Source organism: Spinacia oleracea, chromosome 4, assembly GCF_020520425.1.
Source record: "Spinacia oleracea cultivar Varoflay chromosome 4, BTI_SOV_V1, whole genome shotgun sequence".
Lineage (NCBI taxonomy): Eukaryota > Viridiplantae > Streptophyta > Magnoliopsida > Caryophyllales > Amaranthaceae > Spinacia > Spinacia oleracea.
In genome coordinates, this window is record NC_079490.1 from 117,095,502 (window position 1) to 117,115,964 (window position 20,463).

The 20,463-nt window shown below is 36.5% G+C and overlaps 1 long non-coding RNA gene across 1 annotated transcript; it reads left to right on the forward strand.

The window, feature by feature from the left end:
• The first annotated feature begins 294 nt into the window (after positions 1-294).
• On the forward strand, positions 295-2,969 carry LOC130459929 (uncharacterized). The gene is made up of 3 exons (XR_008919670.1): positions 295-1,175; positions 1,691-1,755; positions 2,711-2,969. It is a non-coding gene; the product is annotated as an uncharacterized lncRNA (long non-coding RNA).
• The last annotated feature ends 17,494 nt before the right edge of the window (positions 2,970-20,463 follow it).

The following is a 20,463-nucleotide window of genomic DNA, read 5'->3' on the forward strand; positions in this document are numbered from 1 at the left end:
TGCATCAATAGTTACCATGCAAGCATTACGATGTCACATGTTGAGGCATTGTATGGAAAGAATTGCAGAAGTCTTACTTGTTGGAATGAGTTTAGTGAGAATATTGTATTGAGGACATAATTCGTTGAGGAAGAAATACCCAAAGTTATTCCTTGAGATGAGTTACGAGGGCGTAACTCGTTTTCTTTAAGAGGGGTAGAATGCGATATAAATTCGCGCTTTTTACCTAATTTTATGGTGTTTTTATGCATTTTATGCTTATTTTTAGCAACTTATACATGTTGATGCAAAATAAATAGATTCTTCGCATAAGAAAAGGTGTTCTTGAGTAACACAAACAACTTTAAGTTGGCAAAACAGTGCACATGAGTGGCACAATTATTTCTCTAGTAAGAATGAATTAAAGACTTTTGAAAAATGTGTGAATTCTCGTGTCAAGTTTCGGGACGAAACTTCTTTTAAGAGGGGTAGATTGTAATCCCCCGTATATTTATAAAGTTTATTAATATAGTTTTACGTATAATTAATTATATTTAAATTACATTGGTGAATTTTAGTTTTAATGTATATTTATTTATTCAAATGCATTTTAAATATTTTAAGAATTTATGAAATTAAAATAATTTTAGAATTTTACGTTGAAAAGAAATCGAATTGCGAAACCGATTGAATTTAGAAAACTATCCTTACCGATTTTAGATTGAAATCCTAAAACTAAATCCTAATTCTAAGCCCATTTGGTAAAGCCCAAAATATCAAACCCACAACTCTCCTCCACTCTCCTCTCTTTCAATTTCACGTGAAAAACAAAACACCCAAACCCTCCTTCATTTTGCAACTTCACGTGAACAGGAACCACAAACCCCTTGCTTCAGCCACCAGCCCTCCTCCACCGTCGCACCACAGTACCTGGTTGCAGCTGTCAACCCGCCGTCGCTGCCCTGCCCAGCCGCCGGCCTTTCTTCGCTGCTCCCTTCTCCTTCGCGAGCACCATTGTTCCCTCTTCTCCCTCGTGCTTGTCTCACTCTCTCACGTCACTGCAGATGCATCGCCAGCCTCCGCGACCGCCGCACAACCACCGTGCGTCCATCTGACGCCGTCCGACGTACTCCTCCTCCTGGTCCCGCTGCCGCGCCGCCCTGCCGCCGGCCATCACTCCTTCTTTTCTTATTTTGGTTAATTCTGAAACCCTTAAACTAATTTATGTTTTAATCATGTTTTATTAATATAATTCATGTTTTCCTTGAATTAAATTATAGTTTGTATGAGTTAATTATGAATTCAGATTACATGTTTTGCATAATTAATAATTTAAATTTGAGATTATGTAATTGAAATGAAATTAGAATTTTAATTATTAAAGCATGGATTTTTAAGGTTTTTAGAGTTTTGAAACCATGGTAGGATGATTACAAGTTATTAAAGTTATTGTTTTTATGATTTCAAACATGTTAATTATGTTTTGGAGTAGTTTGAAATTAGTTATATTGCTGGAAATTTAAAGTATGATGCTTTGAAGAGTTTTCAACGAATCTCAATAATTAATATAACAATTACGATGCTAGGAAATCAAATATTCAAGTTTCGATATTGGGAAATGTTATAATTATGTTTAGGAAGGGTTTGAAGCTCCCTAATGTTGCTGAAAATTCAATATGAATTGATATGAGTCTATATTGGTTGTTGTTAGGTGGAGAATTCTCTTTAGGCGACTTTTAAAAGTGTTAAAGTGACGTATCAGTTTGTTTACACAAGGTACGTACATACCTGTGTGCTTGGAATGTGTGCTAATTGTTGAAACCATGTTGAATTATTGATGAACTTGGTTATGTTGATGTTGTTGATGAACTTAGTCAGGTTGAAATTGCATGTTTGATACTGTTGGATGAACATATTAAACCTTTATTGCATTTTGAGGATTATAACATGTTAGTATGGAAGATTGATGCAAACATGTTTGATTGGGAACACTAGATTATTTAGTATATAATCCAGATCAGTTAATTGTTGTTCCCTTTTTAGCTTTTCACTACTTTATGAGGGCGGAGGACCTTATTTAGTAAGTTGAAACCTTATACCCATATTCAGGGGTTGATCAGTATTAAAGAAAAGATTGGAGTTAAGTGGAATGAGTCTTGTTTGATGCCTTTGTGATCACTTACTCAATTCCAAGATAAAAACAGTTATAAATAAATGTGAGTTGCATGCCTTATGTGATTGTTGAGTCATAACAGGGTGTCAATTTGTAAATCATGTAAAGTGAAACTGAGTAGCAATAGCTTTAGACTGTGCACGTCTAAAGTGACGGACAAACAGGAGTTGGGGTTCCTGGTGGTAGCCCATGGCCTTTCATTCGGACCGGATTGATCACCGCGTCCTATTTTCAGTCAAACGTTCCTCGATATCGCAGGTCACTGAGGTTACGGAGTCGCGCCCGTACCTCGCCTAGCTAGAAAACTCGGTCCATTGCCTATTTCAATTAAAATAATATTATTGTTATAAAAGTCTAGTCCAGTCTAGCCTAGTCTAGTTAAGTATGGTCGTCAGATTATCATGCTTTGTCTGACCTTAATTATGTTTAATAGTATCATGTTAGGATTATTATTGCTTTAGTATGTAGTACTCAGCTTTGCTGATTACGTGCTTTGTTTGTGTGTGTTGATCACGGCTATGCCTATTGATCCTGTGATGACCCATCTTTGGTGAGCAGTCCCTAAGGATCAATAAGCGTTGCCCATCTACAGGTTTGAAGATGATGCATCATTGGGATCGGGATTAGAGAGCTTGTAGTTCATTTGATTTTCTAAGTTGGATTCGGTTTGTTTAAGTGGACTCTAAAACTTATTGAATTAGTAACATTAACTTTGTTTTTCGTTGATTGGTTTTTGGGATTTATTCTGAAAATGATTATTTATAAACTTACAGTTAGTTTTATGTTTTCCGCTGCAAAATTCTGAATAAGCCGTTACGTTTTCACACGGGCGATAATGCCTTGATAATTCTCTACGTTTTATATTTAAAAGTTATTTTAGAAAAGAGAGAATTGTCGGGGTGTTACACCCAACGAGCAAGCAGCTCGCGTGCAGTAAGCAGCTAGCCCGTGGGGCTTGGCGTGTGCGCGCAGCATAGGCAGCAGAGCAGCGAGGCCCAAGGCCCACGGCTGCGATGCTCGGCTTCGGTGAGTGAGCATGTGTGGCCGGTTGAGGCCTTGTGCCTTGTCCGGTTACACATTATAAGCTAAGGGTTATAATCCACACACGCACACACTTGTTTTTTCAACCCTAACCTAATTTCTAACTTACGTACGATCAGTTTTTGCCTCCGCTCTAAACTGTTCTTCCCAAAAAGCAAAACACTCTTGAGCATTGTCTAAGCTACGAATCTCAATACGGATCTGAACGTGTCGGTGAACCAAATAGAGGAACGACGATTGGAGTTCTTTCTTCGTGTTCGTGAATCATACACTAGGGAAAACACGCTTCGAATATAAGTTTGCTTAATCTGTGCTTTATACATGTTTCTTGGCTTTGGTGATTGTTCCGCACATGTTAATATGTATTTAACTGTATTCCCTACACTAACTATGCGCGTTAGCCTCGTTTTACTAGTCTTTATGAGTCGCCATTCAGTTTTAGAAAACTGACAAAACCCGGTTATCGTGATATGCTTGGAGTGCAAACGTATTTGATTCACGACGGCCATAGATTCCCTTGTGATCCCTAGTTTGGAGATCTCTCAACGTACATCCAGCGGAGCAGAGATTGAGAATTTGGGGGACGTTTATTAATACGGGGAGTGCCCAACATTAGCCCACGCGGCGCGGTCCTTACTAGTTCAATTGTGACGATGATGGGACATGATTTATGCTACATTACTACTCTTGATTGATTTTAATGCAGAAATATTACTAAACAAATGTCAAAATGTTGATTTAGGTTGATTAAAGGAACTTAACAATACCGATTTGTCCAAGAGTTATCTCATTTAGGCGTGAGCAATATAACAAATTAAAGTAAGCAGATTTGTATGGTGGGGAAAGCAATAAAAAAATAGATTTACGTTACAGCAAAGCGTAAGCTTTACTGCGGTTCTCAGGAACACCTACCACTTGACTTAGCTAGCTTTCCGATGATTGACTAATTACGGGATGGGATTCTTCCTGAGTTTTGAGTATTATAGGCTTAAGGATTGTGTTTAGATTTTAGCAGCACTTCGACAGAATTCAACGAGCAGGCGGTCGTGTGGGCAGGGTCTGCTTAACAGTGTGTTATAACGGCAGACGCACGAATACGAGGCAGAGAAAAGCTTTGGTCAATACTCAAGCTTAATGGTTTTGGGTTGGAATTGCGTGTTATTTTTCGATTTTCAGAGGCCCTATTCATAGTAAAATAGGCAAGAATAAGATAAATTTCGGAATGGGAATTTTCCAATTGAGATCTGCTAAGAACTAGAAAATCCTTTGCTAATAGTCTAGAAACTACTATTGGTTGATAGGTACGTCTAAGAACTTATTGGCTAAACTGATCCCGTTTGCCACGACATAAAAGGACTCCTTACTTTTATCGTTGAGTTTCACCGAAACTAACATTTACTCACAATTATTTGTGTACCTTACCCCTTTAAGAACAACAAGTAACACCTCGCTATGGCGGAAAACTATTACTTAGATTGATGTAAAGGTTATCCAAGTAAGTGTTATTTTGGCATGGAACCTTTTAACTCAATTTTTAAAGTTTGGAACTTAAGGCTCTTACTATGTTGGCTAGATTTTAAGTGAACTAAAGTCTTTAATCATGCAACATAATCAAGCCATAATCTCATGCATAATTAAGACATATTTAAGGCAATAAATAACTTAAAGCATGCATAAGATTTAAATGTGATCTAGTATGGCCCGACTTCATCATGAAGCTTCAACTTCAAACTCCGTCTTTGAAAATGGATTAGAAACTCCGTCTTGAATTTCACCAAGGGAGGCGCCATTTTCTTCAAACAGGATATGCTATAATTAAAACTAATTAAAACTATTTAATGGTACCCAGACCATATTTAAAATAAAAAACTTTGGTGCATTAGACCAATTTTACATTCAAATTAATGGTAGGCAGACCATATTTTCTATCCTATTTGGGCCATACTAGTAACTTTCCATAACCTGCAAAACAATACATTTACAATATACCATTCACCCATTCATTTATCAATGAATGGCCCACATAGCAAGTTAGTAGAAAAAATCATGCATCACATAAACATTTGCAGCGACTAATCAAAGGGTTCCAATAATCTACAAATTCTTCAACCTTACTAGTTCTAATCAGGTTGTTTTAACCTTAAAGGAATGTAGACCTAATCAAGAGTTTAATGACTAAAAGCATCCACTAAAACCAAAAAAATTACATGCTTTACAAATTTTAAACATAAAATTGTATTCCCAGTCCAACCGAAAACTTACAAATTTAATTAAAATTTAAATCTCATATAAAATGAATATTTAAATCCCTTTATTTTATTTTCAGTTGATAAAAATTAATTAGTTTAAATTTTATCGAGGTTTTAATTTTAGTAAAATAATTATTATAAAATAATTTATAATAATTAAATTAATCAAAATTAAATTATGAGAAAAAATTAAATTACGAAATTAAATTTATTTAAAATCATTTTCAACCGAAACATAAACAAAATGGTCCAACGTGCCAAGGCAAGGCCATAGGCCAAAGCCCATGCCTCGCCCAAGTGGTTCTACGCATTTTGTAATAAAGAACCATCAAGTCAGCAGACATGTGATCTAACCAAGTCCAGTGAAAAATTCTTTAACATGAACAACTCTGTTTCATTGCTTCTTAGGCAATGATTACTTTACTTCAACTGTATAGGTTGCTAGTGATGCTTTGTTTGGATTTTACTTATCCAAGCAGTTCACAGATATGTGGATGACTTTCCATCTGTATCTTAGAACATAGAAATTAATATATTAATTTCCCACGCAACAACTCATGGTCTCCAATCCATGTTGCCATTTCAAAACACGATGCTCTTTAGCTCGTCCTTGTCAATGGTTAACTCCAAAGGGATTTTTCTTGATCCTTTGCCAGTGTTTATGCGTGTAGCATCAATATTTAGCATATCTTTATTTCCTTGAATCAAGAACTAATCATATGTACCTTTTCAAGTACCATAAGTTTTCTTGATCTCAATCAAGTTGATCTTCACTTAGATCAATAGAGATTAGTATATGTCATGCCTAAAGTCATACGATACATTTTTGGCGATCCTTATATTGTATCATACATGATAAGTTCTTTTACAGAATAATTCCCAATTGAATGCTATTCATGTAACTTTAGCTATCCAATTTCAGTACATACTGAATCCAGCTAAATTCTTTCACATATAATATAGGTGAAGAATCTCATTGGATTCTTTGATGTTTAACTTAGTAAATGCTTATACATAGTTCAAACATCTATTACTTAGATTTATTCACATGGGTCAAATATCCCCTATGGAGTCTTTCATGTTTGATTTAGTAAATACCTTTACTTAATCCATAACAATATCCTAAGATCCTTTGTAAATAGATTTTAATACCCAGTATCTACTAAGTTTCGCCTTGGTCCATCATTGATGAATACTTTCAAATCTAAGACATTAGCATTTGAATGTTATTTCACAATAGAGAGATATGTGTGTGATACACATAGGACCAATTATGTTTTACGTACTCCCACTAAACTCCTTATACATTTATAAGATTCATGTATATTTTATGAAACTAAAATACTTATTAGTTTCACTAAAATACAATTCTCATTCCCATTTGCTTGCTTAAATCTGTAGTTAGATTTCATAAGCTATCTTTCCTTTTCAAGCATTTATTTGGATCCACAAATCCTGTGACATACCATGTACATAGTTTCTTCCAACATTTGATTGAGGAATACATTTTGTCATCCAATTGTGATATGTACCAATATGCAATCATTGCTTGATTTGTAGACTGGAGCAATATGATTTTGCATGAGGTTTCAACACAATCCACGCCATGAATTTTCTTGTAACCTTTATCAACTAATCTAGCTTTGTATGTTAACACAATTCCATGTTTGCTGGTTTTTATCCTTAAAACCATTTGCAACCAATAGGTGTGAAACTATTCTTGCAAATCAAAAAAATTTCAATTTTGTCATCAAAACACTAAGTATGTTTTATGGCCTTTAACCAATTAAACATTAAGTCTATATATGGCCTCTAACCATTTTAGGGAATCTATATTTCGTCATAGCTTTCTTACAAGTCACAAACTCATTACCATTCTTGATAATAGTTTGACTGCAAGTTGTAGGATCCTTCACTATCTAATAGAAGAATCTCATAGTTTCAGTGACATGAACTCTATGCGTACATGGGTTTAGAACATCAAACAATAGAATATCAATAGCCACTTGAAAGTCCTTTGAATATTCTGTTCTCCTTGAAGAACTTGTAAAGTCTTCTAAGAGATGTCTATTCTTTAAAGCCATTTCTAAAATCCTTAAAGAATAAGTGTTCGGATTTTCTAAAGAACTTCGAAAAACCTCCGGAATGTCCGTTTATGTTTTTTGTTCGCCTCGAAGACTTTCGAGGTCTATTTTCTCCCACTTTTCATTTTGGAAACGAATCTCCAAAAGGACACTATTTCGAGCAAACAAACATTATGTTCTCAAAAATCCGTGGTAGAAACAATACCCTTGTGTCTCATTTGAATAAATCACAATGAAACATATATCTATACTTGGGCCTTAGTTTATTGAATAACAAACACTAAGCTTCCAGTGAGTTTAGCAACTCTCTAGATATATATAATTGAAAAAGTATTCTGAAATTATTTTTCAATAGCTTTGACGAATTTGGTTAAGTTTGGTGGTAGTTGAGAATTTTATTTAGAAATTATTGGAAAAATCTGTATGATTCATCATTGATCGAATCAAGTACTAATTGACTTCGATCATTCCAATTTAGATATACCAAATCTTATGGAGCTCGATCGCGAAATTACAACACACAATCATTGATGATCATTCTTGACTTAAGTAATCATCAAAAAGATCTAACCTAGATTTTTATGATTTCTTGCCAAGTGGATTTTATACTTCTGAATCTTTGAACTAGCCAAACAGATTCAAATTTATATCACATTGAGTAAATAAACCTATATTCACTCTAATTCAGGTGAAATAATAAAGTCATAAAATATTTCTTTAGCTTTGAACTCTATTGTCTAGGTATTCTAACAATAGTTAATTTCTTTTGTTACTTTCCACAAGTAAGACTAGCTCGTCTTCGATGATCTAGAAATCAACCAACTTTAAAAAGTCCATGAAAATAGAGCTTTTTATTGTTAACTTGTAGACATGGTCTAAGTAATAATGCCAAAGTTTAGTGGAACTAAAACCTAGTAAAGTTTTTATTGTTAAAGAGTTGTTTGTTTTAATCAAGCATATTGAGTCAACCCGTAAATGACCATTTCATTCAAATAAACAAACAAACATTGTTTTTGTTTTTCTTGAATGTGAGTCTTTCTGTGTTTGAAAACAGAAATTTAGGTATGCTGATTATGGAACAAAATAGCCATTAAGTTCCTGCCTTGAAAGGAATTAAAACAAACTAGATGACGCTACAACTAATGTAGCAATGTTATGCTTCATCTCCCACTTGTAGGTCATTAGTGTAGCCTAGCTTCCATTGTTTGAGTTATTACCGAAGTAAGAACCTCAAGCAGTATATGATACAAAGGAAGTTTGATTGCTAGGTCACTTCTCTTTAAACATAAACTTATACGTAGAAACGGAATCGTAAATTCCTTTCATTTGTTCGTTGTTTTCCTATTTCTTGTACCCGTTCTTATAGTCTTAAGAATTGAATTCTTTAGTATTGACTTTTATACTTTGTTAGAAATGTTCAATGTCACTCCAACAAGGTTCTTACCATTTAATTTATGTTGAATATTTTGCTTCAACTAGATGATCTTACCAGAAGCTTCTAAAGTTCTCTAAGCATCAATTTATTCGAATGTCTAGGGACTAGACTCATTCGAGAATTAAACGGACAAAGATATTTGGTTGTTAACCATTGGTAAAGCTGAGAGTTTAAACTCAATGCGTTATGATCTCAAAACTACATTGTATTTTGAATTCACAAGCACCAATCGGTTTACCATTCGACTTTGATACTCGAAAACAACCATAAAAGTCGCTAAAAGAAACGTACATTTTAAATTGCTCATTTTTTCTAATTTTCGTGAATCGTTCTTGGATTCACTACTAATCGAGGAAATTTACTATTATCCTTCTAAAAGGATTTATTGCAGTAAAAGATATTTAATTATAAAAAATAATTAAAACACACATTGAAGCATGCTAAGTCTAAACATTTATCATGAGTAATAACTTGAAAATTAAAGCAATCATGCAATTTAAACAAGTCATTGCCATTTTATTCGAATTTATTGTTCCGGCAGGTGTGAATAAATGAATCCAAGATCCTTAAATCATTGAAGAATTAAGCACGTTATGTATTTAGACTCAATTCTAAAATATTTTAGGTAAGCAAATCCTTTGCTAATAGTCTAGAAACTACTCTTGGTTGATAGGTACGTCTAAGAATTTATTAGGTAAACCTATCCCGTTTTCCACGGCATAAAAGGAGTCCTTAATTATATCGTTGAGTTTCACTAAAACTATCATGTACTCACAATTATTTGTGTACTTTACCCCTTTAGGATCAACAAGTAACACCTCGCTATGGCGGAAAACTATTACTTAGATTGATGTAAAGGTTATATCCAAGTAAGTGTTATTTTGGCATGGCACCTTTTAACTCAATTTTTAAAGTTTGGAACTTAAAGCTCTTACTATGTTGGTTAGATTTTAAGTGAACTAAAGTCCTTACTCATGTAATACAATCAAGCCATAATCTCATGCATAATTAAGACATATTTAAGGCAATAAATAACTTAAAGCATGCCTAAGATTTAAATGTGATCTAGTATGGCCCGACTTCATCTTGAAGCTTCACCTTCAAACTCCGTCTTTGAAAATGGATTGGAAACTCCGTTTTGAATTTCACCATGGGAGGCGCCATTTTCTTCAAATAGGATATGCTATAATTAAAACTAATTACAACTATTTTATGATACCCAGACCATAATTAAAATAAAAACTTTGGTGCATTAGACCAATTTTACATTCAAATTAATGGTATGCAGACCATATTTTCTATCAAATTTAGGCCATACTAGTCACTTTCCATAACCTGCAAAACAGTACATTTACAATATACCATTCACCCATTCATTTATCAATGAATATCCCACATAGGAAGTTAGTAGAAAAAATCATGCATCACATAAACATTTGCAGCAACTAATCAAAGGGTTCCAATAATCTACAAATTATTCAACCTTATTAGTTCAAATCGAGTTGTTTTAACCTTAAAGGAATGTAGACCTAATCAAGAGTTTAATGACTAAAAGCACCCACTAAAACCAAGAAATTTACATGCTTTACAAATTTTAAACATAAAATTGTATTTCCTAGTCCAACCAGAAACTTACAAATTTAATTAAAATTTATAGCTCATATAAAATTAATATTTAAATCCCTTTATTTTATTTTCAGTTGATTAAATTTAATTAATTTAAATTTTATAAAGGTTTAAATTTTTGTAAAATAATTATTACAAAATAATTTCTAATAATTAAATTAATCAAAATTAAATTCCGACAAAAACTAAAATTACAAAATTAAATTTAACTAAAATCGTTTTTAACCGAAACATAAACAAAATGGCCCAACGTGCCAAGGCAAGGACATAGGCCGAAGCCCATGCCTCGCCCAAGCACCAACTGTAATAGCCCAGATTTTTAGCAGCTCGGGGCTTGCGGTAAAGTATAAGTATTGTCTTATTCTCACTCTTGAAAATTTTACTAACGATTGGATTTAAGTTTATTATTACCTATTAAACTTGCTTGAAGATTAATTCGCAAATTATTACATTGAGCTGCAATTTTTGAAATCCATTCAAGTATAGGTTTAAGATTAAATATTTTGTTATACTAAAATTTATATTATCTTTCTTTTATTATTTCCCTTGAACGTAGAAGCTTTAAAACTTTCGGTTCATATTTTACTAAAGGAACTAGCAAAATTATTTTGATATATATAATCAAATTATCTTAGAAGGTATATTTCAAACCTTAATAATTTACCATGGTAGTTATTAAGAGTTTCCACTTAAACTATTCGTAAAGTCAAAATTTAATTTTAAAACATAAGTTCATCAAATTTTTTTATTTATTTATTAAATAAATTAGCGGCAAGGAATTATTTTAGAAAATTAATTATATTAAATGAATAATTTCTAAAAAGAAGAAACTAGTTTATAAATAATTATTTTAAAAGTTAATTATAGATTTTTACATGAAACAAAGTAAATAAATAAATCGATTTGCATTCTTGATTGTATAATTCTTTTCTCTTCTAGATGTTGACCAAGGGAGTGAAGAGTCAAAATACTCCCAAAATATCTCAATTATTTTATTTTTTTTTCTTTCTTTCATTTTCTGGAACTCTCTGGCACTTCCTCTCCCTCTCCCTCTTGTCTCACGGACACTCTCTCTCTTTCTTTCTTTCTTTCTTTCTTTCTTTCTCTCTCTCGGTCCTGCTCCGCCGTGCCACCAACGCCACCGCCGTGCTTCGTCCCCATCTCTTTCTTTCTCCCCCGTCGGCTCGACAACCCTCGTGGTTCATTGGTAATGTCGAGGCTCGGTCCTCATCCCACCTTTGCACTCTCCCCTTGTGATTGCGTCGCCGCCGCTGTCACCACCATTGGTGGCCCTTCTTGCCGTCATTGATCTTCCATCACTCAATTGGGTAATTGTTAGGTTATGATACATATGACAATTCATAAATCATGCGGAAAAACCATAAAGCCAGGAAAACATATTATTTACACATAATCATTTAGCATAGTTTAGATGCATACTCTTTGTTGCGTGCCTTCCCTAGCTGCGCCCGAACCGAACAAGAACAAGTCTTTAGGACTCCAAGTGTCGTCCCTCCGTAGATAGTCCACAGCACGTCCGGATCCGCCTTAAGATTGACCAACTAGAATCGCCCTTAAGGTACTATTATTTTCGGCACTTTATAGGCAAATGTGTGACTGAATTTTTCTCTCAAAAACTCACTTTGAATACTTTGAAACTTCATTATAAATTGTGAGCCCTAGCCTCATATTTATAGGGGTATGGAAAGGGAATCGAAATCCTATTCAGATACAAATTAATTAAACCTAGAATCCTACAAGAACTCTAATTTAATTAATTTATCAAATAGAATTAGGAATTTAATCATTAACCGAACTCTGCATGTTTTAGGAAACGTGCACGAACACAAACACTTGCACACACACGCACGGCAGCCACGATGGGCCCCATGCGCTGCGCGTGCTGTGCGCGCTGTGCGCGCTGCGCAGCCTGCTGGGCCTGGCCTTGCGCTGGGCCTGGCGTGGCTGTTTGTGCGGCTCGCTTGGCTTGCTGGGCGATGGCCTGGCTTCGTGCTGGGCCTCGTCCGGCAGGCCTCGTCCGATGCTTATTCGTACGATGCGCTTCCGATTAAATTTTCCGATTCCGGAATTCATTTCCGATACGAACAATATTTAATATTTCCGGTTCTGGAATTAATTTCCGTTTCGAACAAATATTTAATATTTCCGTTTCCGGAATTATTTTCCGATTCCGGTAATATTTCCGATTCTGACAATATTTCCGTTTCCGGCAATATTTCCGATTCTGGCAATATTTCCATTTCCGATAATATTTTCCGATACGTACCATGTTTCCGTTTCCGGCAACATCTACGACTTGGATAATATTTATATTTCCGATACGATCCATATTTCCGTTTCCGGCAATATCATCGTTTCCGGAGTATTCATTTCTTGCCTGTGACGATCTTAGCTCCCACTGAAACCAAGATCCGTTGGTTCCGAATATTCATAGATGGAGTATTTAATGCCATTAAATACTTGATCCGTTTACGTACTATTTGAGTGACCCTACGGGTTCAGTCAAGAGTAAGCTGTGGATTAATATCATTAATTCCACTTGAACTGAAGCGGCCTCTAGCTAGGCATTCAGCTCACTTGATCTCACTGAATTATTAACTTGTTAATTAATACTGAACCGCATTTATTAGACTTAACATAGAATGCATACTTGGACCAAGGGCATTATTTCCTTCAGTCTCCCACTTGTCCTTAGGGACAAGTGTGCATTTCCTAATTCCTTTGTCGCTCGATGCTTGCTCTTGAACATAAGGTAAGAGTTGTCATCCTTATTACGTCCAGAGGTGTTCCTCGGTTTCAGAGTTCAACTGATCAAATAAACAGATAATCATAGCCTATGATTCATCCGAGCACGGCCATGCATTTCACAGTTTCTAGCTCTCCGAGTGGCCTTGTACAACTTTTAAGCATCTCATCCCGATTTATGGGAGGACAATCCCAATCTTGCGATCTTGAGATTAGACTTCGTTTGATAGGTGATTACCTGAGCGTTGCCTTTATAGCCTCCTTTTACGGTGCGACGGTTGGTCAACGTCAAAGCAACCAGTTCTCAAACAAGTAATCTCAAATCACTCAGGTATTGAGGATTTAGTGTCTAATAATTTAATGAAATTTACTTATGACAGATTTTCATCTCTTACAGTAAAGTTTCATAGGTCTTGTCCGATACTAGTCTTCCCAAAGTAAGTATCTATGCAAATGATTATGACATTGCCATGTCCACATAGTTCAAGAAACAGAACTACTAGTCATCTTGCATTCTAATCGTCTAACGTTTTCTATGCGTCCAATTTTATAGAAAACTCCGATTAGGGACCATTTTCAACCTTTGACATTCAAGTTCACTTGATAGACATTTCTTAGTCACAGGACTGGTCCTGACAGTCTATCTTGAATATATCGTCAAATTGAAGGGACTCATCATTTAATAAACCATAAATTAAATGGAAAAATGAATTCATTTCATTTATTGTGAATGATTAACCAATAATGTTTTACAAAGATTTAAACTCTAAAACTTTAAAACATTAAACAGAGACATCAAAGCCATTCTCCAATATGCTTGATTCCCATAGCTGCAGTGTGCGAGTTGTGCTTCGCCTGCGGCAGAGGTTTAGTTAATGGATCTGATATGTTGTCATCAGTTCCAATTTTGCTTATCTCGACTTATTTTCTTTCAACGAACTCTCGTAGAAGGTGAAATCTACGAAGTACATGCTTGACTCTCTGGTGGTGTCTAGGCTCTTTTGCCTGTGCAATAGCTCCGTTATTATCACAATACAGGGCTATTGGTCCTTTAATGGAGGGGACTACACCAAGTTCTCCTATGAACTTCCTTAGCCATATAGCTTCCTTTGCTGCTTCATGTGCAGCAATGTACTCCGCTTCAGTTGTAGAATCCGCAATGGTGCTTTGCTTAGCACTTTTCCAGCTTACTGCTCCTCCGTTGAGGCAGAAGACAAACCCAGACTGTGATCTAAAATCATCTTTGTCGGTTTGGAAACTTGCGTCCGTATAGCCTTTAACAATTAATTCATCATCTCCACCATAGACCAGGAAGTCATCTTTGTGCCTTTTCAGGTACTTCAGAATATTCTTGGCAGCAGTCCAATGCGCCTCTCCTGGGTCTGACTGGTATCTGCTCGTAGCACTGAGTGCGTACGCAACATCCGGGCGTGTACATATCATAGCATACATTATTGAACCAATCAATGATGCATATGGAATCCCATTCATTCGTCTACGCTCATCAAGTGTTTTTGGGCACTGAGTCTTGCTTAGAGTCATTCCATGAGACATGGGTAGGTAGCCTCGCTTGGAGTCCGCCGTCTTGAACCTATCAAGCACCTTATTGATATAAGTGCTTTGACTAAGTCCAATCATCTTTTTAGATCTATCTCTGTAAATCTTGATGCCCAATATGTACCGTGCTTCTCCTAGATCCTTCATCGAAAAACATTTCCCAAGCCAAATCTTGACAGAGTTCAACATAGGAATGTCATTTACGATAAGCAATATGTCGTCGACATATAATACTAGGAAAGCAATTTTGCTCCCACTGACCTTCTTGTATACACAAGATTCGTCCGCGTTCTTGATGAAACCAAAGTCACTGACTGCTTCATCAAAACGTATATTCCAGCTCCTGGATGCCTGCTTCAATCCGTAGATTGACTTCTTTAGCTTGCATACCTTTTTAGCATTCTTTGGATCCTCAAAACCTTCAGGCTGTGTCATAAACACAGTTTCTGTTAAAACGCCGTTTAAGAAAGCAGTTTTGACATCCATCTGCCATATTTCGTAATCGTAATATGCAGCGATTGCTAACATTATCCGAATAGACTTTAGCATTGCAACTGGTGATAAGGTTTCATCGTAATCCACACCGTGGACTTGCCTGTAACCTTTTGCGACCAATCTAGCTTTGAAAACTTCAAGTTTCCCATCCTTGTCCTTTTTCAGTTTGAAAACCCATTTGCTTCCAATGGCTTGGTAGCCATCTGGCAAATCGACCAAATCCCATACTTGGTTTTCAGACATGGAGTCTAATTCAGATTGCATGGCTTCTTGCCACTGCTTGGAGCTAGGGCTCGTCATAGCTTGCTTGTAAGTCGCAGGTTCATCACTTTCAAGTAATAGAACGTCATAGCTCTCGTTCGTCAAAATACCTAAGTATCTTTCCGGTTGAGATCTATATCTTTGCGATCTACGCGGGGTAACATTTCTAGATTGACCATGATTCTCACCAGATTCTTCTAAAGATCTCTGAGTTTCATCCTGAATGTCATCTTGAGCATTCTCTAGAGTTTGTTGTTCGACTCGAATTTCTTCGAGGTCTACTTTTCTCCCACTTGTCATTTTGGAAATGTGATCCTTCTCCAAAAAGACACCATCTCGAGCAACAAACACTTTGTTCTCAGATGTATTGTAGAAGTAATACCCCTTTGTTTCCTTTGGATAGCCCACAAGGATACATTTGTCAGATTTTGGATGAAGTTTGTCTGAAATTAATCGTTTGACGTATACTTCACATCCCCAAATCTTAAGAAAAGACACATTTGGAGGCTTTCCAAACCATAATTCGTATGGAGTCTTTTCGACAGCTTTAGACGGAGCTCTATTTATAGTGAGTGCAGCTGTATTTAGTGCATGTCCCCAAAATTCTAATGGAAGTTCGGCCTGACCCATCATTGACCTGACCATGTCTAGCAAGGTTCTGTTCCTCCGTTCTGACACACCGTTCCATTGTGGTGTTCCAGGAGGAGTCAATTCTGATAGAATTCCACATTCTTTCAGATGGTCATCAAATTCATAGCTCAGATATTCACCGCCTCTATCAGACCGCAGTGCCTTAATCTTCTTGCCTAATTGATTCTCTACTTCACTCTGAAATTCCTTGAATTTGTCAAAGGATTCAGACTTATGCTTCATTAGGTAGACATAACCATACCTACTGAAGTCATCAGTGAAAGTGATAAAGTAGCTGAAACCACCTCTAGCATTTGTACTCATTGGTCCATATACATCTGTATGGATTAAACCCAATAGTTCATTTGCTCTTTCTCCAACTTTAGAGAAAGGTTGCTTTGTCATTTTGCCAAGTAAACATGATTCGCATTTACCATAATCCTCTAAGTCAAATGGTTCTAGAATTCCTTCTCTTTGAAGTCTTTCTAAGCGTTTTAAGTTTATATGGCCTAATCGACAATGCCACAGATAGGTGAGATCTGAATCATCCTTTTTGGCCTTTTTGGTATTTATGTTATATACTTGTTTGTCGTGATCTAATAAATAAAGTCCATTGACTAATCTAGCAGATCCATAAAACATCTCTTTAAAATAAAACGAACAACTATTGTCTTTTATTAAAAAGGAAAATCCCTTAGCATCTAAGCAAGAAACTGAAATGATGTTTTTAGTAAGACTTGGAACATGGAAACATTCTTCCAGTTCCAAAACTAGCCCGGAGGGCAACGACAAATAGTAAGTTCCTACGGCTAATGCAGCAATCCGTGCTCCATTTCCCACTCGTAGGTCGACTTCACCCTTGCTTAACTTTCTACTTCTTCTTAGTCCCTGTGGATTGGAACATAAGTGTGAGCCACAACCTGTATCTAATACCCAAGAAGTTGAATTAGCAAGTATACAGTCTATAACGAAAATACCTGAAGATGGAACGACTGTTCCGTTCTTCTGATCTTCCTTTAGCTTCAAACAATCTCTCTTCCAATGCCCCTTCTTCTTGCAGTAGAAGCATTCGGATTCAGAAGTGGGTTGACTGACCTTCCTCTTTGCAGATTTGGCGCCAGTTTGCTTAGTTGGGCTGGCCTTGTTGCCAACTTTCTTAGCATTCCTCTTCTTTCCAGATTTCTTGAACTTGCCCCCACGCACCATAAGCACATCCTGCTTATCACTTTTGAGCGTCTTTTCAGCGGTCTTCAGCATACCGTGAAGCTCAGTGAGCGTTTTGTCCAGACTATTCATACTGTAGTTCAGTTTGAACTGATCATACCTGTTATGAAGAGAATGGAGGATGGTGTCTATAGCCATTTCCTGAGAAAATTGCTGATCCAGCCGACTCATATTCTCAATGAGTCCAATCATTTTGAGAACATGTGGACTTACGGGCTCGCCTTTCTTAAGCTTGGTCTCAAGAATTTGCCTATGAGTCTCGAATCTTTCGACTCGAGCCAGATCTTGGAACATGTTCTTCAACTCACTGATGATTGTGAAAGCATCTGAGTTGATGAACGTTTTCTGCAGATCCGCACTCATGGTGGCGAGCATTAGACATTTCACATCCTTGTTGGCATCAATCCAACGATTGAGGGCTGCCTGAGTGACCCCGTCGCCTGCAGCTTCGGGCATCGCCTCATCTAGGACATACTCCTTTTCTTCCTGCATAAGAACTATTTGCAAGTTCCTTTGCCAGTCAAGGAAGTTTTTCCCGTTTAACTTCTCCTTTTCGAGAATTGATCGAATGTTGAATGAATTGTTGTTTGCCATATTAAAAACTACAATTGAAAAGAATAAACAAATAAATAACCATTCACAGTTTCTCTTAATAAACTTAAATTCTAGCATACATGCATAATTCAATGTTTATTAAGCATTTTATTCAAATTATGTGTTCCGGCAGGTGTGAATAAAATGATTCCAAGATCCTAAAATCATTGAAGAACTAAGCACAGTTTGTCGACTTAATCCTAGAACATCTTAGGTAAGCAAAAGCCTTTTGCTAATAGTCTAGAAACTATTCTTGGTTGATAGGTACGTCTAAGAACTTATTAGGTAAACCTATCGAATTTGCCACGACATAAAAGGACTCCTTACTCATATCGTTGAGTTTCACCAAAACTAACATGTACTCACAATTATTTGTGTACCTTGCCCCTTTAGGACCAATAAGTAACACCTCGCTGAGCGAAAACTATTACTAGATTGATGTAAAGGATATCCAAGCAAGTGTATATTTTGGCATGGCACCTTTTAACTCAATTTTTAAGTTTGGAACTTAAGGCTCTTACTATGTTGGTTAGATTTTAAGTGAACTAAAATCCTTAATCATGCAACATAATCAAGCTTTTGATCTCATGCATTTTAAGACATATTTAAAACAATAAATAACTTAAAACATGCATAAGATATTTGTGATCTAGTATGGCCCGACTTCATCTTGAAGCTTTGACTTCAAAGTCCGTCTTGAAAATCTCCGTGGGAGGCACCATTTTCTTCAAATAGGATAAGCTATAACTAATTACAACTATTTGATGGTTCGCAGACCATATTTGAATTGAAAAATAACTTTGGTACTTTAGACCAATTACATTCAAATTAATGGTACGCAGACCATATTTTCTATCCTATTTGGGCCATACTAGTCACTTCATAACCTGCAAAACAGTACATATACAATATATACCATTCACCCATTCATTATCATGAATGGCCCACATAGCTGGTTAGTAAAACACATTATGCATCACGTAAACATTTGCAGCAATTAATCAAGGGCACCAATAATCTACCAATTATTCAGTCCTTATTAATTCTAATCAAGTTGTTTTAACCTTAAGGATTTGTAGACCTAATCAAGAGTTTATGACTAAAATACGCTCCCACTTAAACCAATAAATTCATATGCTTTACTAATTTTAAACATAAAAATGTATTTCTAGTCTAACCGGAAACATACAAATTTAATTAAAATTTAAAGCTCATATAAACTTATAATTGAATCCAAAAAGTTTAATTTAATTTCAGTCGTATTTAAATTAATTCATGATTTTAATTTTAGTAAAATAATTAGAATAAATAAAATTTATTATAATTACAATATTCAAAATTAAAATCCAAGAAAATAATTTAAATTATTAATTTTAAAATTAATTAAAATTACGTGAACTGGAATTTTCAAATTAAACATTCAAAACGATCTTTAATCGTAACGCAAACACCCTACGCGTTGCACGCCCATGGGCCGCACGCACACAACCATTGCTGGCCATGTGCGCGCAGCCCATGCACTCGTCGCATAGCTGCTGCATCCCCATCGCAAGCCTCCGCACGCATTGGTGCTCGCTGCGCGCGCGACATCGCTCGCTGGGCGCGCGACATCGCTCGCTGGGCGCGCGACATCGCTCGCTGGGCGCGCGAGCCATCGCTCGCTGGGCGCGCGACATCGCTCGCTGGGCGCGCGAGCCATCGCTCGCTGGGCGCGCGACATCGCTCGCTGGGCGCGCGAGCCATCGCTCGATGGGCGCGCGACATCGCTCGCTGTGCGCGCGAGCAATGCTGGGCGCAGCGCTCGTGGCACGCGAGCTTGCGCTCGCTGCGCGCGAGGCTGCGCGCTCTTGTGCGAGGGAGCGCGCGTTGTGGCGCAGCTCGCTTGCTGCCCACACGCGACTGCCTTGGCTCGCCCTTCGCCCATGCCCATTCGTCCATTGCTCGTGGCACACGACACAAGGCAGGGCTGCTGCCTTGTGCTCGTGCACTACGCCCTTGCTCATTGCATTCGTGCCGCACGGGCGACGAGCTCCCTTGCTCGTCGTCGCATGCCCGCATTATACAACACCCCTTAAGGGTAACACGAAGCGTCCATTGCTTTTGTGCGTGCAAGTTATATGAACGAATCGCATAAAAAATTTAAAATTTATAAAATTAATGACAATTTAATAAATATTATTAATTTCATAATTTTAGGGCGAAAAATCGAAAATTTATTATCCAATTGATTTCCGATTGTTATGGATTCAAGTCTAGGTCATAAAAATTTAAAATTTATCATAAATTTACAATTTTTATGGTGGTTTTTAATCATAGGTTTCTAATTAAATTACAATTAATTATGAAAAT